Consider the following 26,726-nt stretch of genomic DNA (forward strand, 5'->3'; position numbering starts at 1 on the left):
TTGCTGGCTGCGTGAAAAGCAGCAACATTTGGCTGCAGTCAGTCCACTCTCAGAAATAGTGTTATGTTGACATCTGCTGGCACAATGTTAAAACTTGTCTTAAAGTCAAGAATGCTCACTCAACATACAGTATGGTATAGACATTAAAACTGAAATACCCATCATCAATAAACATACTTTATCTGTCTCATTAAAAAATACCTGTCTGTGGACAAAACCAAAATTAAAAAAAAATGAAGAAAAGTGGCAGCCTAACCAGCACTCTCTCTGAAATAACTTGAAACATTTGAATATGTAAGCTTTCAAGTTCATGGTTGATTTTTAACACAAATCAGATTTTGTTTTTAAAAAAAACTGTTTTAAGAGTTATATGTATATGAAATGGCATTAATAAGAAATATGTTTTCTTTTGTTTATTTTTTTATTCTAAGGTTTAGCTTTTATTCCCTAAATATAACATTGCCCAAACAGTGCTGGTGTTCTAATAAATTCTCATAGAAACTTTGGTGCTTGTCAACATTTCTACTGACAATTTCTACTGACAGTAGATTATGCTTTTTTTTTTTTTTTGTCAATAGTGGAATCCTCTTGGGCCTTCTTCTATAGAGCCCACTATGGTTGAAAAACCAATGAATGGGTCAATGGAGTGTTAAGAAAAGTGAATTAACTTGACCTTGAGGTTCAGATTCAGTGGTCTTGGATTTGTTCCCTCTTCTTTTTCTACTATTCCCACCGTCCATGAGATCAACATAGAGTTGAACTTTATATAGTTAAAATTGCTTTGAACTGATAAACCTTTGATAAGAAATTAAATATTATTAAATTTTTTATAAAGATACAAACAAATTTAGCTGGCCTGATAATGAAGGTTTGATTCAAAAGATCTAGTGCCATCTAGTGTTTGTTACTGGCATAGTACCATCTTGTTTTCTATGGCCTGTTCATGCTGCTCTCTTTGATGAGCTGCAGACTACAGCAAAGAAAGGGTCTTTTCTGTAACTCTTCTTGACAACTTTTTGTGTATGCTCTTATACACAAAATAAGAATCAACCTTAACAGAAACAGCCAAATAAAAATTCTTTCTTCCCCTCTTCTTTGTTCTTTTCTCCACAAAACAAGATCTGTCAGATGGATTGCTCACAATTGTAGTATATCTAGCAGAGCAATTTCCCTTCCCCTTACCCAGAGTAGAGTTAATTTTTCATAGCTGGGACTGTTGTTTGTGGTTCCTGGATGGGTTTAACATCCATTTGCCAACAATATCCAGGGCCTGTCACTTTGGAGCAGAAGCTTGATTTTATGCAATGATACATGCTGCCTTCTCCTCCGAGTGACACACTCACAGTGATCTCTTGCAGAGCTGGGGGAACAGAATGCCTGCCTATTATATGTACATGGGGACTGCCTCTCCAAATAGAAAATTCTGCGAGATGTGAAAAGTTGAGCCACAGCTACAGTAATTGAATGCCTTTGTGCATATAAATGCAATTTTGCAGGAAGAAGTGGTATAAGGAGATTGAGAGGATAACATTTGATATGCATGTAAATTGTTTTCTGTTTTTTCAATGCTGCTGTTTTTAAAGTGGGTGTCTTGCTGGTGATTGTTGCCAGATCTCCCCCATTTGTATTTAGTAATGGCGTAAATGGAGGATTTAAATACAATTGACATGACACCGGCTCTACCCCAATGCGGAAGTAGAGCAAACATCCGACAAACAAATAATGTTAATGGAACTCAGTGCGCTTTTTTAGTTTTAAAATCTGTGTAAAATATATTTAGCGTCCCTGATCCACTCACCATTCCAGTAGATGGCGGTAATGCACGTCTAAATGTTGCTTGCCAACCCCCATAAAAACAAGAATAACAACTCAACACGCTGTCCGAGAAATCTCTTGAGTCATTTTTGCCTCATCAGCCAACATTGAGGTAAAGACGGCTGGCAAGAAAAGTCCCCAAGGAGTTGTACATCAGCTCTGTAAGGTTATTTGCGGAAAAAACAGAGAAATCAACGTTAAAACCAAAGTTTTTCCAAGCCAGAGGAAGAATTGGGCGCAGAAAGTCTCGTTATATGAGTAAAAGCTCTGTCGGGTGCATTTTGTACTTGCAAAACAGGTGAGTAATGACTTAGATGATACAAGCTTGTGCAAATCTGCCTCCAGGAAATTCAGGAAAATGTTTAAAAACAGACATTAGCATAAAAAGGTGCTTGCATGTGAATACCACAGTGACTACAGCACATGTTTGTACCTTGTCATAGACCTACTATTGCAATTTACGCTCATAAAAATCGAGCACAATTCCCTTCACTTGTTGAGCTTTGATTTGACGATCAATAAGAGTCATTATGACAAAAAATTGGATGTCTACCACTAATTACCTTCCTGCAGACGAACGTGGTAGTTGTCGATCACAGTTTTATTAAACTGGATATGAGGTTTGCTGCAGGCCTTGATCCATTTCTTTCTGTTTGGGTTTTGGAACGTGGAATAAATTGTATTCCGCTTTGGGTAAGGTTGTCGGGATTGCATGTTCCTCGCTGACAACTTTGAACCATAATCTATTATTTTCCAGAAATCTATATGACAGGCTGATGAACCAGGCAATGTTCATACTAGAGGTTCAGTTCTTCCAGATAAGGGGTGTGTACTTCAGGACAATTTGACCGTCATTGGTCAGTTGCTGACAAACCCCCTAGAATTATTAACAGGTGGCATCAACAATCAATCAAGTTTATTTGTATAGCACATTTTAGCAGCAAGGCTCTTCAATGTGTGTTACATCATAAAAACACAAAATTATAAAAGAATATCAATTATGGTGCTTTTGAATGCTTCACATTTATACATTTGATCTGTAGCATTTGAAAAAAGTAAATAACATATGCTGCCTTACTGCCTAGCTGTTTTTGTTATTGAGTACCTTATCACTTGTACTTTGTAAGTACTAAATTGGACCTCATTTAGTCTTAAGGACTGCCTTTATTCTTTGTAGCATAGGTCCTAAAGGATGTTGGAAACATTCCTCGGATATGTTTTTTTTTTTTTTTTTTTTTTTTTTTTAACGTCAAACTATCATGCTGCAGATTTATTGTGCTGATTGAAAACTAGTAACTGTAGAGGCTATTTGAGTCCAGTGAGTGTTGTTGTTTGGTAGACCAGTTAAAGACCGTCTGAGCTTTGTGACATGATGCCCTACTCTGCTGGAAGTAGCCAACCGAAGATCAAGACCCTGTAGTCATAAAAGGGATGGACGTACCCATGGTGTTTAAACAAAGATCAACTGAAACTAAGTTGTCAAAAAATATGTCTCCCTACACGATTACACAACTACAGCCTGCCTGAACTGTAATACAAAGTAGTTTGGATTCATGTTGACCCTTCCATTTGAATGTCACAGCTGATGTGGAAAGTAGTTGGACCAGTTAGCCTTTTTCCCAGCAGTTGTCATTCTATTTTAGCTGACCTGAGCAGCACATGGAGCGGTCTTTAGTCACTGCAGCTTCAAAGTTTGATATGTTCTGCATTCCTTGGTTATAATGATTGGTTATTTGAGCATCTGAGGGATTTTTGTTATGTTTAACCATCCAATCAGTTCTCTTCTGACCAATACATTTATATCTTCTTAACTGCCACTCAGTCAACCATTTTTCTCTGAGTAGAAAACAGAAAAATACTGCCAATAACTATGCAACATTTAAAAAGTCACCTAAATCTCCTTTCTTCTCCGTGCAATGCTTCATTTGAACTTGATCAAGTTGTATTTACGACACCTTGAGACATAAAAGCATTGTGTTGCTGCCATGTTATTTACTGAGTTGCTGTTTTTGATAACAAGCAATTCAACAGGTGTACCACATAAAGTGACATTCCTAATCAACTACCGTAACTTCAAATTTTCTCCCAACACCAACTTAGTGCACAGCTGGAATATGTTTGTTCCTGTCCTACACAGAATAAACTCATGTCATAATTATGAGGCAAGCTGCTTCCTCTGACTTGCCAGTGAGATCTTCTCTTGCGACAGGGAATGGAACATTCTGGACACGAAGGCCAGTCTTATAATGATTTTCCAGCTGGCTCTGGAACTTCAAGCCAAGCGATTGACCCCCATCCAGCTGAACAGACTGCAGAGCTAGATGTCACCCTTTACCCCCCTCACCATTAGGTCCTCTGGCTCTTGCAAGACCCCTGCAGATTCTCTGATGGGTCATCAAACCAAATTCCCTCTATGGAGCAGAGGTCATGAATGACAGATATCACAGCCCCCCTGCTGCTCCTCTCAGTCCCCACCCAAAGCTGCTTGATGCTTTTGAGAAGGGAGTGGGTTTTTTTGTTTTGTTTTTTGCTATGTTGTTTGAATATATAGTGAACCTGAATGCATAGTTAACACTGACGCTGAGTGGTTTAGAATCAGCCCATTGGCATTGTTTGCTTTATTGCTTTGCAGAAGTAATTAACCAATGGTTGCTGAGTAAATGAATGCAGTAACAGCCCTGTCAATAAATCTGATTCAAGATAACTTAATTTGGCTAAGCACTGTGTTACAGAAATGGTGACACATATTATATCACTCATATTGAAACATTCTGATGATGAATTATTAAACATAAATCCATTATCTCGAACATATTTTATTTATGAATGCACCAAGACACTGGAGGACTTTAACACTGCGGGGTAATTATTGTTCCACATTGTGCCACAACTCTTTTCACAGATGCATCAGCCAGAGAAAACTGCAATGAATCAAAGAATCGTGAGTTTTGACTGACGTTTTTTGTGTGCACAGAAGGCCCAAAGCGACATTAGCCGAATTGCTTTATTTTAATGCTTTCTTACACATTCTGTTTCTCTTTTAGCACGCCTTGTAAACACTGATTCAATAATGCATTCCATTATACCGAGGAGAGGAGATGAGTGTCTCGGGTGGCTCCTCTCCATCTCAATAATAGGTCAACAGCTGTATTTAAAAAATTAATCACATTCTTGGCAGTTGCAAAGGTTAGTCGCACCACTCTGAGATGCAATATTGGAAGCTCAGATCCGAGCAAGTCTCGGAGGAGATGGGGAAGACTCGTCTTTGATGAGTACAGCATGTAAATGATTTGTGTGTGTTTATAGGACACGGGGCTGGCCCTGCCTCACTCCAATAACAGCAGCGTCGGCACCACTCTGTGGCAGAGGCTGGCAACAGCAGATGAAAATAAGCAAGAGGGAAGGGTTGACCTCACTGCAGCGCTGCAGTTTGTGTTCTCTTTCAAAAGACTGTTCATGTTTTTCAGTTGCCTCACTGAAGATACAGCTACATAAGCAGCCTTTGCCTAGGCTCTTTCTTAGACTATATAATGCAAAGATGCAAGCCGGCAAATCCTTCATGATTGTTTAACTGAGATGAGTTCTCACACTAAGGCCTACAAAACAAGTCATTTGTTAATTCAGTGTTACTTATTAAACTGTTTGTGAGATATTTCACTAAATTAAAATATTGATGCCTCCCTTACGTCAAAGGCAAATTACTTTCAAGGATATCTAGAGGTGTGAGGACACAATTATAAAATATAAATGTCTACCTTGGTTTGCTCTTAGTTATTCTGAAATATTTACAGTGGTATTCTGGTGTGCCGTGGCTCTTAGCTTGTTGCGCGTAGGATGACACTTGGACTAAAATTTTTATTAAGGCTCTGATTTAGACATCACAGACAAATCTATAGTCTGTATAAGTCAGGAATAATTCTACCTGAAATAATAAAGGAAATACTGTGACGTAAATGAGCGAAAACATTATAACACTGCAGTGTGCAGGGTGCTTTTCACTGTTATGAGAGCTGTGAATTACCTGCTATGCCTCAGAAGCTTTTTATTTTCATTATTTTTTGTAGGTATATATTACTAAATCATTGGATGGAATATTATTTTACATATCTATTACATCCAACAACACAATTGTTTATTTGTTAACATTTTGGCTCATAATCTGAGGATGCCACCTGGGCCAGAGTTCACATATAAAATGTTTTATGCAAATGGGAATTTCCAGTTATTTATTTATTTTATCTTTCGAGTGTAATTAGTACTAAAAAACAATCACCAGTTAAGTAATTATCCATTAAATGAGAAGGAGAATAGTGTTTCCAAAACAAAAGAAACCCTTTGGGAAATCATATTCATCAGCTCTGATTTCTTTTCACTGATTAAAGGAAGGAGACGACTAGGCCTGGCAGCAACATTCCTGGCTCTGTTAAAAGAGCTTAGCCTCCTTTTAACACGCTGTTTGTGTTTGCCAAAAAAAACTAATAAAAGAAAACAAAAAAAAAAAAACAGAAAAACCCTTAGAGTTGTGAATTATAATATTGGATCTTAATCTTTGGAAATTGCCAAAAAAAAATCTGTGTCACCTTTCCTATTTTAAGGTCAGAAGAATTTCAAAATGCACTTTCCTGAAACTGAAAAGGCATTTTGAGCCACCTCAATGCACTGCCATTACTAGAAGACGACAAAGCATATGCAACGCCACCATATAAAAGTCTCTGAAGGTAATTACACAACAGATTGATTTCATGTAAAAATAAAATAAAATAAAGACCTTTTAAACAGAAAAATGTGGAAAGCATGTGTGGACGTTTAGTGACAATACAGAAAAGAGTTTGGTGTTTTAGAACTAGATCGTCTGCAGGAAACATGGGCGAGTTGTGTGGCAGTACAGACGTCGGGAAGATGGATTCCTGTTTATCAACCAAAATTGTGTCTTCAATTTAAAAAATGAGCTTTAAGTTTAATTATGGGCAGGATAGGCTTACAACAGAGTGCTTTGAAAACTTTCCATAGAGTACCAGTTTGTTAAGTCTCCAAAATGTGTCACTCAGACAACATGACCTCCTCCTCCCAGATGGATAAATCACCAAATACATTCTTCACTTTCTGAACTGAAATCCAATCTGGAGATTTTACTGTCACTACTTTTGTACTAATTTGATATTGTGTTATGGATTCATGTCCAAGTTTATCGTTCCAATTGTAATGTCAAATTGTTTTTGGCATTTTTTTCTTTCACAGTTTTTCACATATTTCTCTATCTCAGTCATACAGCTGAATTTGTTGTTGGATACATGCCTGAACACAATTAAAGATGTTAGGAAACAGGAAATATTGTAAACCTCATGTTAACTTCCCCTTTAAATAACAAAATGTGTTACAAGACCAAAACTGACACTCAAACAGCCAAACAGTCTGAGTTTGATTTAACACGTATCTCGCAATGGGTCTCAACAACTGGATCTAATTTAACTTTTTTCTTTTGGCCTTTGACACCAAAATCAGTCATCAGTCACTTTTGAAGCAGATCAAACAAATCCCCACAGTCACCTTATCGAACTTGACTCCTGAAAGATAACAGTAATGATCTTCAAGATCCAGAGGTCATTCATTATTATGGTATGGACAATCCCTTCACAAATTCCAGACAAAACTAAATTTCCTATTCCTCACCAATAACAAGCTCTATGTCACCTCTGAATGCAAGCAAGCATGATTCAATTAAATGTTTTTTTCCTCCCTTTTTTCTAGTTTGACCCTATGTCACCTTGTTAGCAGCAGAGACTTGGATTACAGTTTTCCTGGTAATACCCCACGGGCCTCCTGGAAACACGCAACAGACAGACTACACTGCATGAAGCCTTTGAAGATTTCTTTAAGGGATCTAAGATAAAAAGAAATGGAAAAAAAATTAGCTGAAGTAACAAAGGTGTCCAAAGAGTTTCTGGAGCACCTGAAAATTGAGCTTGTTGTGTCGTTTGATAGTGGAGTTGTGTTAGTGCATGAGCTCTACGGAAACAGTGCCTCCTCCTGTTGCCACTACCTGGGATTTGAGTCGTGTTGTCGGGTCGTGTCTGCACCTAACAGCTGTCCTGTGTTTTAAATACCGGACAGTATGCGTGCCACCTCTGTCCGTGTTTGCAGGATATTGAAAAAGACCCTTAGCAGGAAGGCGAGGCCCACAGGCCATTTGGGAGTTGCACTATAGCTGTTCCTTATGACCGTATCGCATTTCTGTCCACATCCCAATAAACAACCAAGTCAGTGTTACAATATGTGACATTCAATAGACTATTTAGCTCTAAGAGGTCATATCCCGGATTAGGCTGAAGTTAAACACTGTTCTAGTTTCATTCTTTTAATAATAATAATTTTAATCACATATTTGTATGAGAATGCTGTTGGTAGAATTAAAGCACAGCTCAAAATGAATTAATGCAAAGTATAGCCCAGTTGCAATTACTATGCAAACCAGATAGATGGCTTACATTTAATTTCTATAATACTCCCAGAAGAACGATTTTTATTACAAAGGGATCTTGGTGGTTATATTTGGCCTATGAAGAAATTAACTTTGTCTCTTTCCTAAGTACACCAATGCATCAAGCCATTATCTCTCTGATAGATGAATTATATTTGATATTACACCAGACAAATGTATTCATATTGCATATTTTTCTAATTTTTCCTGTCTGACCATCTGTGTGCATTACGTCTTACCAAGATTAATCCGCTGATCCTACAGGGATAGAGGGCAGGTAATTTTTTTTTCCCTCTCACACACAATAATAAGTGAGAACTGATATCAAAGCATAATCCACTATATTGTATTTCAAATCTTTGTAATGTATCAGGGACAGTGATTTCCATAACTGGGCCATATTGTGAGCTGTTTTTATCCTGTCTAAAATTTTTGAGTGTGTGAATGTGTTGAAACTGGACATTTTGGGATGCACTGTGGCCAGAAAAATCATATGCAGAACATTTAGAAGATGACTGGCTCATGAAATAGTACTTTGTGTCCTTGGATCAGAGTAGTAAATCTGTTAAGGGAAACGGCTCTTCGTAGGATTGGAGGAAGAATGAATAACCCGGCAATATGGAGATTGTGAGAACTGACTGGTCCGTAAAACAAAGGGCAAAAGTCTCATTGACAGTTATTCTCTTTTTAAAACATCTGCTAGTAAAAGCCTGCTTAAGAATGCAATTTCAAATAATTTATTTTCTGTACTTTAATGTCTAAGGGTCATAGTAGTGCTTTAAATAACATGTAAAGAACTCACTCAACACAGCATTTGGCCCTTAATAGTTACTGTCCAACATGTACCATCCTAAATTCACTTATGTAGAACGCTTGTCTTTCTCAAGGCGTTAAACAGGATGAATGGATGCACAGACAGATTGCAAACTAGCGTTAATGATCGGCCTGTCAAGCAGAATCTTTATTACTTAATCTCCAGGTCGTGCCGTACACGATCAAAGCTCAGCAAATGCAAAGCTGTATTGATTTCTGCATCCTCACTCTCACACTTACACTGCTCCTTTTAGGACAAACCACTTTTTAAATCACACATTCGTTGTCTTTGAAATAACCTGAGTGAAAATGATCATCTTGGAGTTTTCATATGAGTGTAATTAAAATGGAAACTTATTAATTTTAAAATTGCCAAAATATTATTTATTTTTTATATATTTTTAAATAAATCTGTGTATCTTGTGTTATTTGAAATAGTTTGATTAAAGATTATAAGATTAAAAGGACACTAAGCTGTAACAGATGGGTTTTTGTCTATGATGAGTCCCATATGCTTATCCTTTCGAAATCCATCCACATATTTGATATTCTATAATATCACAAGAAGTCACTCTTACTGTACTCTGTACTGTCTGCAATTTAAATTGTGTAATCAAAAGTTTTTCCTCAGTAATAGGCTGTTTCTGAAAAAAATACAAATAGTGTGTCTTGTTATAGTAACTGGTGCAGCTTTAATCAAGAGGACTGCATTAATTTGAATAAAATACCTGTTATTATTCATAAAACACAGTGTTGTACAGCAGTGAAATCAATTTACAATAGCATTCTTGTTATGCCACACCAAGCTCTTTGTCACATTGAAACATGATGATTAAGACAGCCACTGGGAAATGAAAATGAATGTCTTCAGCTCTAGAGAAATGTTGTATAAAATTGTCACAGGCCAACCCCCCAAAGGTATGGGCACAGCTATACATGTAATGCATTATCTATATAATGATTTATTTCAAGAATTAAGAAAAGGGATGATTTGCTGAAAAATTATTCAAACTATACTGAAGTAAAGGCAAAAAAACAGAGACTAGTATTATATAAAATAAGTATTACACACATATATATATATGTGTGTGTGCATATATACACTGTTCTATAATAAAGAGATGCACTGCTTATTTTCATTTTAGAGGTTTTTGAAAAGTATGCTATCACACCTCTTAATGATGGCAATAAATTTTAAATGTGCTATTCTATTTAAATCTATTTTTGGCCACTCAGGGGCAGCAGACACAAGGCAACATACAACAGTCAGGTTTGTGAATTATACTAGACAAAAAAAGGTGTTTGCAGAAAAGAACTCTGCATGAATGCAGATAGAAGCAAATAAATAAACTATATTTTAATACGTTTCAAAGACGTTTCAGATGTAGGTTATCCACAACAAAGCCTGAAAAGACGTGTGGCCATGAAACAGCTATATGAAACAGCACAGTTGAGTAAAACAATCTAGAGGTTTGGTGGACAAGAGATCTCTCCATAGACTGGCTGGGCAGATCTAGCTAGTCCTTGCAAGAGGTAGTTGGGGTGACTAGATACAGGAGTCTCTCTAAAGACTAGCATGAACTTACTGGCCTATCACCTCTGGTAAAGCATTATTTTCTGACTGCAGAAATTAGGAAAGAGAAAACTTTGATGATTAAAGGACTGTCTGACTGATTGTCAGAGAATTGAAAGAAAACCTTATGAGAATTCTCGCAGAATCACTGAAAGACTTGGTGAGAGATTTCCCCACTCAAATACTGGATTAAAACTGCCCTTGATCCTCACATAGGCTGTATGTTACCTTGGACGATGGTGGCTCAGTAGGTAAGAGTTCATCCTGTAACTGTTGTGTTGCCTGTTTGAACATCCACTCAATCTTTCTCAGTCATTGTGTCCTTGAGCAAGACACTTCACTCGCCTTGCCTGATAGTGGTCATCAGAGGGCCTGGTGGCACCAATTGTTTGGCGGCCTTGCTCTTCTCAGTCTGCCACATAGCAACTGTGACTACAATGTCACTTACCGCCATCAGTGTGCGAGTGTGTGTGTGTGTGTGTGTGTGTAAATGAGTGAAGGACTGATTGTAGTGGTCCTACCCTAGCTCCTGGGGCATTAGCAATGAGCTGTCCAGGATATCCACAGGCATCTACTTGGGGGCATATCTATCAAGATTTGCAAAGACTGAGTTAAGGATTTTCACAAAGTAGGAAGCAAAGATTCTGATAAAGACTAAATGTGTCATGGTGAACTTCAATTGCCTGATCACATTCAATCATCAGGTAAAGCAAGCAATTTTCTTAACAAACTTGTCTTTGTTGGCCTTTCTGCAGTGTGTATATATATATATATATATATATATATATATATATATATATATATATGTGTGTGTGTGGTAGTATATGCTCTTCACCCTTAAAGGAGAAAGACTATTGGGAGTGTGAAAGACTATTGGGCCTATGTGAATGGCACCCTTCCGCTTTCTAATTAATGACCATTGGGTGCAATCTGAAGGAAGCAGAGCTGGCAAACCCATGGGAGGAAACCGCTGCCAAGACAGATTTTCTATCAGATTGCGCTTTGAACTTGAAGCTTATGAGCTGTTGACAAACTCAAACCCTGCATGGCAGCTTACCGCAGTGCCCCTCACCTTCCTTCCTTGGCTCAATCCCTGAGAGCTTGTGAAATATACAAAGTAAACACTGAAGTCTAAAGAAAGGAAATATCCTGCTGTTTTCCTTCTCAAATGTGTACAATCTGAAGTACTCAGTGATTCCGCCCTTAACTCTAAATGGAAACAGTGTTGCTTCTTTTCTTTCATGCCAACACCTAGCAGCAGAACAGCGTGTCAAAACATTTTCCTTGGATAATTCTGGACATGAGAGGCTCACTTTCTTTTTTGCCTGCACGCCATTGGACTTCATTAGACAAACTTATTGGTTGCACATGGCCAAACCAGACTATGTGTTTTCTTTGTGGAAAAACTGCAAAGGATATTGCTATATCTTCTGTCATAAGACAAGAGCTGAAGGCTATTTCCTCAACTTGCTTTGCACGCGTGGCCTGGCGTCAGCCCAGTGGGGTGGGGAATAACACAGCTTAGTGGGAGCAGGGTTTGAGCCTGGTAGGTCCTCATCCTTTACTGAAAACTGATACCTACAATGAGCTGGACACTAAACCCTGAGGGATATCCGAAGTCATCCTTTGGGAGTTGACAACTGTGACCTTTACCTTGTAGTAACCTTGTCTTTATGTACTAAACTAATAATATCATTACAAATCAGGAAGAGAAAAATAGGATTAAACATTTGCAGAAGCTGGCTACTGTGACGGTTACACATATGGCAAGACATTTTCTCTTTCAATTTAATAGTTTGAACTTTGTCTTTTGTGGTAATAACTTGAAGTAGCCATTTCCTAAAATACCTTCCTCATACCTTTGTAGAAAGAACATTGACACTCATATATACAACACTTTTTTATTTTCTGAATGACCTGGCTTAAGACAGCTACTATCACATTTGAGTCCAGAATGCTTTGATATACATCGTTTGTGATCAGCTTCATGAATACAAATCGTCTAGGTTCTGAGATCATAGTCATTACCCCTCCAACCACAATGCTTGGCAGTTGGTTTGAGATATTTGTGTTTGAAATTGTATTTGCTTATTGAAGTGTACCTTTGCAAAGTTAGGTTTCCAATTTTGTTTTATTGAGAATGGTCTTCATGAAAACCTTTTTTAATAACCCATACTTTTTCAAACCTTTTCAGTTTTTTTTTTTTTTGCTATAAACTAGGCATTTAATATGCTGACTGAAGCATTTAAAGTCTTAGAAGGAGCTCTTGATTCATTAAAAATCTTTTTTTATAATTTTTTGGGTGAAACTTGAGTTGAATTTGCTTAGATTATTGGCATCTATTTTAAAAGGTTTTGTCTTGTCAATATTTTTTTATTGTAGAATGTTGGACTTCAAATAGGAAATAGCTTTCTCACCCTTTCCAACTCTACTGACAGCAACAGTTAACATACCTGTATGTTGTAAACCAAATAACTGCAAAACCTTTGCTTTTTTTAGGTAGGGTCACACTTAGACTTAAGATCAATTAATAAAGTGCATTTGATTGCGTTTCTCTTTGCTGCTTTCTTTGAATTCTATGAAAGCATAAATGATTTCCCCAGTAGTTGAGGTTAGTTGTCAGCAGTTTTAAAACCTAGTACACCAACAAATCATTTTCATTATTTTCTACTACCGGTATATAAATCCTAGAAGCAGAAAGGACTTTCTTTTAATCATGGCTGTGGGACAAGCTTTCATTTGGACTCATAAAAAGAAGGTTAAAATAAACTAAATGAAACCATGTGAGTGTAAAAAGCTGTTTTAATAAAAAGGTGCATTCATTTGAGAAAATATTAACTCACCCCTGAAGATGAAAACAAAAATTGAACTTTTGTTTAATTTCAAATCAGTAGATTCTGATGAGTAGTTTTTATTCCAGGAGTAAAAGTTCTACATTACCTCTGTCACTGTTTTATTGAGTTAATAAAGGGAAACCATTGCATCTGTATTTTTACAGTTCACTCAAATTTAAGAGTCATTCAGCTCTGCTTCAACAACAGTAGACTGACATGGAGCGTTATTCAGAGATTTACGTTTGATTTCAGCTTCCCCTAATAATAATTAATTACACGTAATTAAAAAAAAATTCTAAAATGCATAAGGTAGCATTTTAGAATGCATGATTTAAATTATTCCCTCCAACAGCAACATCAGGATAGTAATTGTCCAAACCCAAATCCGGTCTTGACTAATGAACAGCACTAGGTAGCTTCAAGGAATTTAGCTTTGCAGTCATTAGGAAACTGTCTTTGAGGTTGCAGATGTATTGAAATTAATAAAAACATTTTTAAATTTAATCATATCAGTTTTGTTTTAAAATTTTACTGAAGTGAAATTTTATTTATGCATTACCTCCTCTGACATTTTGTCATATATCTTCAGTAATAAACTTACCTGGAGACTTTGTTCAACAGATATGTATGCAAGGTATATTATTAAACATTTGCAAGTCTTTTTATGTCACTTACCATGTACCCCAGGTGATAATAAAAAGTTTTTTTGGCCTTCTAACCCCACTTCCCCTACCGGTAATCACCCCAGAGCCCTGTAATCCCCGGAGCATGCAGATGCCGCTGGGGGAATATTACTGTTCATAATATTAATCTGCTCTCAAATTTCTTTCTGTTACCAAGATGAGGGGCCATGTGCACCATGTTCCTAAGGGTATTAAGTGTGCTACATGAGATTCATTGAGAGGTAGATTCTGACTCGTCAGGGATCAGGACCAGCCTGCGGTTGTATCGCCTCTTTAAGGAACACCCACGAGCATGCGAAACCCATCTCCATATTGCCATACACACACTGAACATGAAAGATGTTGTGCTAGAGCAGGGAGTCAAATCCAAATCCAGCCCACATGAATCATGTCAGCCTCATCCAGAGGCGGGTTAAAGCCTCTTTATGGTGCTCTGTCCCTGGCTGTGATACCTGTCTTAGCAGCAGGTAAACCCTAGTGCCACAGGGCAAGGAGAGCACCATGGTCTCTATTACCTGATCAAAGGCTCACCACTACTACACACTTCTACATCCACAGGAAAACAAATAAATCTGAAGCCACCAGATGAATTTGAACCCATTTCACTTCAGCTGTTACCCTTCCCGCAGTACCTGGAATTAGTGTGTTGTACCATTTGTTATATTCAGCTTTGCACCAGTGTGGATTCGTGGCTTTTTAAATTGCCAGAGCACAACAATGTAATCATACCAAGCCTCTGGGAATTTATTATTAAAAATGCAAGGCTAATGACAATGATTACATTAATCACACAGTAGTTGTCTTTGAGGTATTGAAACAGAATATTTAGCTAATATGAGCTATTAGCCAACTCTGATGTCCGTTTTCCCAAATGATTAATTTCCAGGCTTTTCTAATTTTCACACTGATGAGGTTCATCATCATTTGAGTATGTATTTTTACCAAAACACAAAGCGTGAGTTTAATATGTAGAAAACCTTAGTATGTCCTTGCTCTGTGCTTTGTGGTCGTTGTTTGGGTTGTCGGAGTATGGAATTGAATGCAACCCACTGTGTGACTAGAAACACTTATACAATCAGGGAGTGAGTTAGCGGCATGTGAAATCTGGTCACGGGATTGACACTTGCATATACCTGCAGATGCCTTAGTGACGGATGTACCATTCGTCTATATGCCACTCAGAAGCTCCAGCTCCCCTCCCTATAACTAAACTTAGAATGACATGAAATTAAGGTCTCCATAAAAACACACACACAGATCCTTTTGATATCTCTGAAATGCACTTTCAATTATATAGGCAGTGTTGCATGTAAAGCTGTTTGTTCAGTTCCCCGAACTGAATCACCAAGCTCAGAACTTGCAGTAGAAATTCATTCTCCTGAAGCACTGAGGCTTTACATGCCAGGTGCTTACGCACTACCTTCATAGGCGATTGGAGGGGAATCTACATTATTTTCACATTAGATGTTTCCTTGTTTGATCTTGTACAGAGGAACAAAGAAAGATGGAGGAATATGTAATGCGCCGTATTGATCAGTGTTAGCTACTGTTTCATTGTCATTCCACCAAGTGTGGTTTGGACTGACCCTTAGCTACCCTCTACAGGGGTATTAGTCACCATTAGCCAGACTGAGGTCACCTTGCAATGAGCCGGTTGTCCCTGTGGAGGTGACACTGTCATGGTGCTAGTTGGCATATCCAGACTTGTATCTTAACCTTGACAAAAGAAAATGTATTTTGCGGTGGTTAAAGATTTCCAATGGGGCCATACAAAATAAGGCCGTGGGGATTTTGCTGCCCAATCCCCTCTGCTTGTCCTGCAGGTTGCCCTGTTAGCTATCAGTATGAATGCAGACCACCAGCCATGCATTAAGTGCATAATTATTCCATTTTCAAGATAAATCTGGTGTATAGTGTCATATCCATCATGACTGTCATCCCCTACATAGAGAGTAGGGCACTAAATGAAAGCCTTTTTGCTCATATGCACTTCTATATAGTCATCAATTCTGAACTGTCTATTCATTGTTTGCTTTGACAGACATGAGCTAATAATGAATGATCAAGCAATGTCCCTCAAACAAGAACAGTCACTATGAGCATCCACTGGCGGGAAGGAGGAGGAGACAGGGGGTGTTCGAGGTGTCATTCCAAAACACGCAAACTACAACTACAGCTAGACAGGCAATCCTCTTTTGCATTAGCCCTTATGGATAATTTTTTTTCTCTCCCCTCCAGGGGGTCTTTTGTGGGCTCTATTGTCCCTTTTATGAAAGTAGGCTGACAGGAGAGGGGAAGGAAAGGAGAGACATGCGGCAAATGTCGCCGTGTCCGGGAATCAAACCTGTGACGGCCTCCAAATGTGGGTCGCATTATCCCCTACGCCACCACACCATGCCCAGCCCTTATTTTTTACAAGGTTGCTATCCTGCCAATGAGGACAATGTCAGAAATTTGTTGCGATCAATATTTGAGAGTATGTCTGATCAAGAAAGCGACCAGTGTACAAGTGTTAACAAAGGGCCTAGGCCATACCGAGGCGGGTTTAAAGCTTGTATACACTGGAATGTGATGTGAAAACATTGGTTCTGTCGTCAGATGGTGCTCAAAGTGGAGCTGTGATCCTTGTCCCCACCTTGTTTCACAATAAATAACCTTGCTTGTCCACTCAGACAGACATGAAAAAGAGATTTAGGCCTTTGCCAAGGGATGATGTTTTTGCCTCCATTTATTATATGTTATTCCATTTAACATGGGATTAAGCATGTTACTGCTGATTTAAAGCTGAAGTAGGCCTTCTGGGCTGATTGGAAGCAAAGAGGGTTATGTGACGTACATAATAAGAATATTTCAGCAATATTGGGGTTATTTTGAAAGGCTTAGTAGAGAACACTAGACCTAGAGCCTTACACTACTTTAAACTCAGGACACTTTGATTTAAATAGATTTTAAGATACTTCTGTTTGGTATGCTGTTATGTGAATTATGATAGTTCACTTGTGAATCTTGTTTTGTGGTTATTCTTTTGGGTGATCAACATTTTTACCACCATTGATTTAAAATGTACTACAATCATTTTTCAGTACATATCTGTTGCAAAAACAATTTCACTGTCTTTTATGTTTAATATATGGGTTACAAATAAGAATTTAAACATAAACTTAATGTATGTGCCATATCCTCACATGTGTGGTAAACAAACACAAGCTCCACAAAAAAAAATAAAAAAATAAAAAATACATAAAAGACTGTCCAAACGCTACTTCAGGTTACTGAGAGATATGCCATGTATTACATGCTTGACTGCCATTGTTGCATTAACAGTAATTGATTCTTTTCAATGATTTTATATTCTGGGGCGCCTGCTGGCATTGCATGTTTAAAGGGAGCGCAGGCATGTTACGCATGGCTAACCTCAACAGATACGGTGTTTTCCTGAAATTCAATCTAGCCTTTCTGCACCAACCCAAGGTGATTAACTTCCTCGGACACAGGTCCTGCTGGGTTTTGCTCCCCAGGATTATGGGCGATGACTTATCTCTTTTTTTTTTTTCTTTTCTTTCCATGTAATCTAACACATAATAAAACATATACTGTTCTCATGTATGCTCTCGTCAGGTATTTGACTTGGATTTGATAATGTTGATAGAAATTTAATGTCACAACTTTTTAAGACATTTTGATGGGAACTGATGCTTTTTGGCAGACTTCTTCACAATAACATAAAAATTCAAATTGTACATACTTGAGTTATTGTATGTACAATAACTCAACTCTGAGTTATTGTACATAACTCCTACTTGAGTTATGTATGAGTTATACATACATAAGTTATGTATGAGTTAACTGGAAGTATTTGCACCTCTAACTGCTAAAAGGTACTGTATTTTGAGATTTAAAGATAACTTTTTTGTCTGATTTTAGTTTCAAAAGGCAGGGTGGCATCAGTTTTTGATTACAAAACTGACCAGACCATGAAAGAATAAACACTTCTCCAGAAATTGAAGAATGTTGGAATTGTGCTGCAGCTCCCTAACACACAGCCCTTATCTATATTGTGCTAGTAAACAACTAAGAAGTTATTTTGGAAATGAAGCAATTAAGCAGATCCAAAATGAACACAACCCCCTTGTAAACCAGCACATGGCAATGTCATTTGCATGCCTTTGAATAAGTAATCTCTGAGGGGAGTTCCTTCAGCTGCAATCCTCAATGCTATGCTCTCTTTGTTTTAAACACAGCAAACAAACAAAACAAAAGCATCTTGGGTCCATGGTTGCTTCAAAATCCCCCTCACTCTCCATCACACCTCTCTCTGCAGTCACTCAGCTGTCAGATGACCTATAGCTGACAGGCAGCTACTCCAAAGGGCCGTCAGTCACCACCAACAAAGAAAAAAAGTAAGTTTAAAAAAATATAAATAAATAAATAAAAAATCTAGTAGCATCCTGAACTGAGCCTAGATCTATTTTTTTCTTCTTTTTTTTTTGTAGGAGGAGGGTCTTAATTACAATCACTATCCGTCATGGTCATGGCTTTTCTATTCATCCAGCTGATTAGGGACATGACAAATGAATGTGGGAATAAACGGAGTGTCAGGCTACGAAGGGAGATGGATGTTCTCTCAGCAGGGAGGAGTGGGGACAAGTACAGTTAGCGTTGGCAAGTGGCCAGAGTTTCCGAGCTGAATGTGTTTCCACTCGTCACCCCGGGGGCAATCGACAGCAAGACTCCCACCGGCTCTGGTCCGTCTGTCACACTCCTTTTTTACTATTTATTAGTTAATGAACAACATGTCACATCAGTCCACCTTCATCCCCTCCAGCACATGCCTCTGTGACCCCAGCTCACCTCCCTGACCTGGAGTACCTGGACGTCAGTCAAAGTCAATTTTAAATTTATGAAAGGCCTCTTTGCTGAGATTTGTCTTTTCAGCTTTTGCAGTGAGAAAGAGCCACCGATGAATAGGAAGAGTTGTACTGGCTGTTGTCTGTGTGTAATTATAAAACGGACAAGCTGAACATTAGCTGAGCCTTAACAGTGAATATATTAAACACCATTTAGCATGATGCTGTGCTTTCTCCTGCTCTGCTGTGCACTCGGCAGGAGATGGAGGGTTGCTGTGCCCACTGATGTGTGAAGCAGAATTAGCACAGGGAAGCCTTGTTGAGATAGACAACATTAGACAGTGTTTGACTGACACATTGTAAGCCCTTTCCCTCTCAGACATTATTAGCAAACTCACTTTGATCCTATTATGCAGCACACAATTGATATCCTAGAAATGAAGGAAAAATAAAAATGCCATCAAGATTAACAACCCCTCCACACTCTTTATGTCTTCCTCCGCACTCCTACTTTTGTGCCAAAGTGGCTTTCATATAAATCTGAATTGCTTTTTAAATGATTTGAGTGGCTCTGCTCACTCTGCCTAAACAATGAGTTTCCATTGATTTATTGAGATGAAGTTAGCTTATAAATTACTCCAATATCCAATTTAATAACTCTGATTTTCCCGTTATTGTTTTCTCTGTTTGCATTGTATTCATAAACGATTTAACCAGGCTGAGCAGCCGGCTGACACAGACAGGAGTTCTGAAACCTATCCCGACAAAGAAACGAAAATGGCTGACGTTGGTGACTGAAACCCAGAGTGGAATAGAATAAGAAAAATATGAGCAGTATTACAGAGTAATTTACCATTTGTTTCAGCACACGAGACTATATTGGCATAAAACAGTTTGACAGGTGAAAGGTTGTAATTTTTCGACAATTACGGTGATGTCACATTGAGAAACATGTTACTCTAAGAAAGCTTTTAAACTTATTGACATTGTAGGCATGTTTAGTCTGTTAATTATGTCTATAAATCAATCAGTCTCTTAATCTGTTCGAATCAATCTGAAGGGTGAGCATATTTCCCTTTCACTGAGCTATTTGAAGCACTACAATCTTTCAGTATATTGCTGAGGATTGAGAATTGATTTAAAATCAACACAACCACCAACTTTAAGTAAAGGAAAAATTGTTGAAAGCAGTGAAATCAAGATTTAAAGTTGACCATAAACCAACCATATTCACAAGGTCTGCACACTGCTTATTATTGAAAGAAACTCAGAACTAAAACAGTTTTAGTTCTGTGTGCTTTGTAAAGATATATATATATATATATATATATATATATATATATATATATATATATAGATATAGATAGATATGGTTACATTGCTTTAAATATGAAGCCCTCTTCTCTAAAAGCAGCAATGTCAACGATGTCATTTCAAATTTCATGCCATGCGGTGATTGAGCTGCATAAACAACCTGCAGTGAAAGTTGGATTCACTGTCACATCCAGATGCTTTAGTTTGGGAAACAAAGAGACTGGAAAAAGGGATTGTGATCGTGGCTTCATGGCATATTGGAACAAAAGCCTGAGCTGAATGATTTATCTTTTTCCCCGTCTTTGAAGCAAAGAAGCGCTGTCTCCCCACAGCCTGCGTTTGAGCTGCACTAGCAGAGTACCTGGGGAGGGCAGCGGCATGCAAGACAGTAGACTATGAAGCGCGTGTCCCCATATTTAGGCTGCGCAGAGACAATGTGCATACAAAAGGGAAAGCAAGTACAGCAGCTCTGGCCTGAGGCTATCTTGTGGAGGGCTCCCTGGGCTTGAACAAAGTGCGTCAGACATTTTTCGAAACACAGATACATTTTGTTACAGAAGAAAAGAATAGTTGGAAAGTAATGGCAAGTCATAAAAATTAAAAAAAGAAAGAAGTGCTCTGCAGCATACCATGTTTTACCACACTCCCTGGGTGATTACTTTCCATTGAAACAGAGTGTGTGTTTAGTTTGCTAGGATTGAAACTGAAAGGCAGCGTTAAATAAGGCCATTTGATAAAAAATATATATTTCACTTGGCACTCCTCTGATAACCTACAATGCATGATTCCTTAGATGAGCTCTTCAACTTTTAGGTGCCATCTTTGTTAGCCATTTTATAAATTAATCTTATTTAGAATGAAAAATTTGATTTCACTTATTTATTCTGGAGATGTTGTATTCAGATGACATGTTATTTTACAAATTTCACATAAATCTTAAGCTTTTCTATGCTTGAGATGAGGCTTCATTCAAGCTGAATTAATGAAACATGATTGTAATTCCCTCACGTGGAAAAGGCTGTCATACAAAATTGAGGTGCTTATAGTCACTGTGTAATCTCACTGTCTGCCAGGGGAGGGCGGTGAGAAATCCCACTATAAAACAATGTGCTGATGAGATCAGAAGCCTTTGCAAGATCTGGCAGGTTAAGATGGAAAAAAAAAATGAATCACTTTTCCTCAGCAGAAAAGAGCTTCAGATTTATGTTGTGTACATATACATAGAATTAATTTAGTTTGCATTAACTAGGATTGAAGTGGCCATGATTGCTAGATTTTTGGTAAAAGTGAATGTGTCACACAGTGCAGAGATGCACTGTGGCTTTTTGTAAAAGACATGGCCAACAACAACCCTAAATGTTTTGGAATGATGAAAAATATCTGCAGCTAGCACTCACTTTCAAAATGTACAATTTGTTTCCCCATGTCCAACCCATGTCACATCAGCTGTTCTGTTTCAGTGTGAACTGTCTAGCTGCTTAATGGAAATTCATTGACTTAAAGCAGACTTCTGAATCAGAAAACTTAGCTATGTGTTCTAGAAGTTACTTTATTGCCGATTCAGTTAATCATATTTTTAATTTGGGGACCCAGCAATGTAGAGGATCTGAGGCTCAGCAGTTTCACAAGCTGATTGCCATCAGCCCACAGTAACTCATACAATAGGAGGTCCCACCAAATATTAAGTGCACAGTATTTAACATACAAAGATGTTTATCTACTTTAAAATATTAATTATTTTTAGATTTGCTGTATGGAAAAGTCTAAGAGTTGAAGTCTCATGTTGTAGCTAAAGAGTGCAACAGGACTTTGTTCAGTGTATGTATTATGTTGCTTCTGTTTTGGTTTTCTCTTGTATTTTTGTTCCCTAAAACTTTCCTGCAACTCAAAGGAATTCCTGGATCAATAATGGTTAAATTGTATAAAATTAAGCCTTTCAGACATTGCGATGAAAGCTCTTGTTGCCAGGGGTCCCTAGCCACTTCACACTGAATGCTTTTCTTAAACTAGTTTTTTGCTCACCTACACTACAGTGTAATTTCATCACCTGGCTTGGTTGTTACACACCTGCCATGCTTACAAGTCTGCAAAATGAAGTCATTTTGAAAAGTCATTTTGCTGTGCCAAAGCCACACACAGCATTTACTCTAAGGTAATACTCAGTGACAAATAATGCACTCTATCAGTTAGGAGCTGCTGGAGTTTATCCGCAGTCACATCCAGCACTGCTACTCCAACCAAGCCTAATTATTTCTTCTTGCTGAGAGGAGTGAATGACACAAAAACACAACCAAAACTGGGATAGACCTAATCATTGTTTGGCTGCGCCTACGACTTAATTAATATTCGCTTGGAGCCTGGCTCCTTTGTTCCCTCTGTATTGCAGCAATGTTCATCAGAAGTGAGCAAGAGTATAGATAATGGAGTGCAAACACTTCCTCTGGTGAAGCTAGACCTTTCTCTAGAGGTTTACCCTACTTTACTTTTCAAACTGACAGAAATGGGTTGTATCAAATCTGCCACAGCATCACTTCATTAGAAAGGAAGCCCACTTTAAAAACAAACAAACAATGAACCCACCCCTCCCTAGACCCACTCCCACCCCAGGAAAGTCAGGCACACACACTTGCCACCCCACCCTATCGAAATGTGTCACATCCCAGGCAATCTGTAATTTTGGACTCCAGGGGTTAATTGCCTGCCATGGCATCAAAGGATAGTTTTGATGTGCTTTTTGAGGGCTGTCTTTAACCAACCTAGGGAGTAAAAGAGAGATGGGAGTGAAAAGATGTGGTGAGAGCAGAAGGAGAGGAGGGCACATGAGATTTCACTTGCGGCATAGCAGCGCAGGCATCTCCTCAGGTAATCCTCCCTCTCAAAGGCATTATTGAATTTTCTTGTTTTTCTTCTTCTCTTTGTCAAGGCAGGGAGGAGGGAGTGTGTGCACAGGGAGAAGTGGGGAGGAGGGTTAAACAGAGTGAGCCTGACTTCTGAAGGGTCTGCAGCGGGTGCTTGATTCTCATTCACCTCTGCAGATCCACGTCAAAACACAGCCAGACCTTTTAAGGCGCCTGGCTTTGAAGTGAGAGGAGAGCCTCAAATCCATGCTCTCCGCCACATATGCCCAGTCTGAAAAATTAGCAGCCATGTGCGTCTCCCTGCCCCTTTGAAGTTCCATGGGCTGCTCGTCTATCCATGTTCTAACAGAAAAATCACAAGGTATGCAGCCTGACTCCAAGATTAAGGGTAGTGATCGTACTGAATTGTAGGGGAGGCAAAGTGCCTCATCTCTGGCTTTTGTTCAGTCAGACCGTGAAAACCTCTGCCTTGTTAACACTGTTTACCTAACTCTTCAGAAAATCTCTGTTCTGTTTTAAGGCTGAAACAACCACTTCGAGAGCCGATTGTGACAAAACCCTTCTGTGATCTGCCTGACATCAGTCTAAAGAGGGGCAAGTGACTTGAACCAGCAGCTGCACATGCCTAAGATGTTAACTCATTTTCTTTTTTAAATAATGTTGGTCTTCTTCCCAGTACCTGAATGTTGTTTATTGACTATGAAAACCATTTGGGATTTAAAGTTACATCTTGTGAGCAGACCACGGGCAGCTTTAAAGGGCAGAGCATATGTACTGGGGAACAGTTGTATAAAAAGAGCAAGGGAAATTTGGGGTATAAAAGGGTCAGGAAATGTCCTGTAAGTTTACAAGAAGAGAGATTTAACAAATTGCTACTTATAGATTATGATATGTATGGACAATATCTATAAAAACAAGTGTAATTGTTAATGATAAGGATTCAGACATCCTCTTGTTACTGAAATTGTAAATTTAAGGAGATTCTTAAAGAGAGCATTAACCAAACAGTGTTTCAAATCTGCTTATCCTATTGTAATCTGACCTGATTGGAAGGGTTTGATTAAAAGTGAAGGGTGCCACACGCCACCTAATCCCAGCTGAGCAATGTATTATGACCTCGTCTAACCTTCTCAAATGCCATACGTATCCCCCCTGTCAAGATAGCTCAGCGCACAGTACCAGACGGTTGTGCATGCTGTGCAGGAGTTCAGGGCCGCTAATCCCCAAGCTTGTCTTGTCCCTTTTCCCTCTTATCCTCATCAATGGGACTATCTCTCCTCACAAGAAGATTTGGGAGATGACTGCTATTTTGGTGCTCAAAAGTGAAATAGCCCAGAGGGGCTGTGTAAACATTGTGGCTTAGCACTAACTGTCATAAGTGAGGCTTGGAGACAAGTCTCCTTACTTCTAAGGTAAGCAAATCCGCATGTTGTTACGAGGGAATCGACTGCGCTAAAGCCTTGCTTAGTGACACATCCTGTTGTCAGAGGGTTTGTCTAAACAGGTATCACAGCTGTAAGCTGTCGTATCACTGCACATCATCAGCATCTTCTGAACTTACTGTCAGCACATCATCCACCCAGTTTATGAAGGAAACATCAGTATCCAGGTTTTTAGTGGAATAAAAAAAAACACTTAAGTGTCAGTAACACAGGAATAACTTCAGGGATCCAGGACACATAGGCGCCTTCAAACAAACATGCATTTAAGTAAACCCCCCAACCTCAAGAGCATCTTTAAGTTGCTGGGAGCTTCAGAAGTCAGCTGTAAAACTTGCCTATCTCCCTGCCGTTTGGCATATGACTACAATAATCTACATCTTCTGGTAGAAATGTTTTTGTGTGTGTGTGTTAATGATAGGGGGTGATGTTTACTGTCAAAATGACTCCCAGATAGTTTTATGTTAGTGAGCAAAAAAGGGGTGTATGCTTGCATGAGTGTGTATGGTATTTTTTACAAGGTACATATGTGTTCATACAAGTTTGGAAGTAGAATCCTATTGCAGGAGCCTTGCAGGAGACCTGCCACGTGGCTCTGATCAGATGTTATCGAAGCCAAAGAGGAAGCTGTTGTGAGCAACCGGGTACTGGGTGTGTCTGGTTCAGGTGTCAGAAAGAGAAGGGTAGAAAGATTAATGGCTTCCCTGAAATGAATGCCTCCCTCCAGTTGCCCCAACTCTGCCTATCAGGGGAGAGTCAGCAAACTAACTAGGGATTGCCTGGGACAGGTAGAGTGACTTTTTTAAAAAGGTCTTTTTACTGATTGGTTTGTTGTGCCCTGTTGACGGGTCACTGAGTGATGGAGTGGCAAGGAGAGCAACCTTCTTTTAGCTGGGCTTTTGGAACAGCTCCCTCATTCATAGCTGTGTCTCTGGTAAATCTCAAGAGACTTGCTGCATATTGAAAGGACCCAATATCTTGTCAATGGGTCCTAACATTCAGCTAGACTTCTTATCTAGTAAGGATATGAAAGGAGGATGAAATACAAGCTTACGAAGAACCAAACCTAAAGTTCTGAAATGATTTCTGGGTGCACATAGCATGTATGGAACATTTCAGAAAGACCTGCATTTGTTGAAGAGTAGACACAGCTTGTCTTTGCAGTGTTTTTATTATACTCTACTGACCAGTGTAGTCTGGAAAGAAAAATTTTAAAATCTATACTCACTATTGATTAGTTAAAGAAAATTAACATAAACTACTAACAGACTAATTGAAAACAACACATTTTTAACCTACATGCCATAGAGTTAAGAAATAATTCACAGCAAGAATATTAAAAGTTGAAACTAGGAGTGACTGCTGTTCAGTGGACAGAGAAGTTGTCTTCTCATTTAAAAGTTGTGTGTTCAACTCTAGCTTAGTACTAACCCATTTGGGTGTATCCCAGGTCAAGGCACTTGACCCCATGCATGTGTATTTCTTTCCTGTGCCACTGGCTATAAATAGGTTTTGTGTACAGCAATAGAAGGTCTGTAGACCACAACACCCAAGAGCACCAAAGGACAGAAGACAGACACAAGGCAAAACAGACCCAAAGTACTACTAATCTGCACACAGGTAAAATCAGAAAAGCAAGTGACTATCTGTTCCCAGGCCAAAGATGCAGAGGCTGAGATTCAAGGCACCAATTCCCCCCAACTCTCCAGCCAGCCACACTGTCATCCAAGCCCAGGATCAGTCCTTTCAAAAGCACAAGACCCCCACCATCCCTTGGCAACAAGGCTGCCCAGAACCAAGCAGGCAGGCACTAGCCCACCATGGCAGCCAGAAATCAGAAGTACCAAGGCAGAGAGATCACAACACCAAACTGGAGGTCAAGAAGGATGGACACCCACCAGAGCCTCATACAGCCCTTTTAACTAGGGGTCACCCAGCGGAAGCTCCTAAGAGAACCTTTCAGATGCACTGTCAGGAATTCAGAAAAAATAAAAACTCTATGCTTTGAGATTCTTAGATGAAAATCAGTGTATAGGTTTTTGTTTTGCCTAGATCTACAGTCCTTGAAGGCA

At 38.7% G+C, this 26,726-nt stretch overlaps 1 long non-coding RNA gene across 1 annotated transcript; it reads left to right on the plus strand.

Annotated features, from left to right (window-relative positions):
* The first annotated feature begins 1,859 nt into the window (after positions 1-1,859).
* On the plus strand, positions 1,860-19,265 carry LOC122840738. Its single transcript, XR_006372282.1, has 3 exons — positions 1,860-2,113; positions 18,518-18,596; positions 18,690-19,265. It is a non-coding gene; the product is annotated as an uncharacterized LOC122840738 (long non-coding RNA).
* The last annotated feature ends 7,461 nt before the right edge of the window (positions 19,266-26,726 follow it).

This window comes from Gambusia affinis, linkage group LG02 (genome assembly GCF_019740435.1).
Source record: "Gambusia affinis linkage group LG02, SWU_Gaff_1.0, whole genome shotgun sequence".
Classification (NCBI taxonomy): Eukaryota; Metazoa; Chordata; class Actinopteri; order Cyprinodontiformes; family Poeciliidae; genus Gambusia; species Gambusia affinis.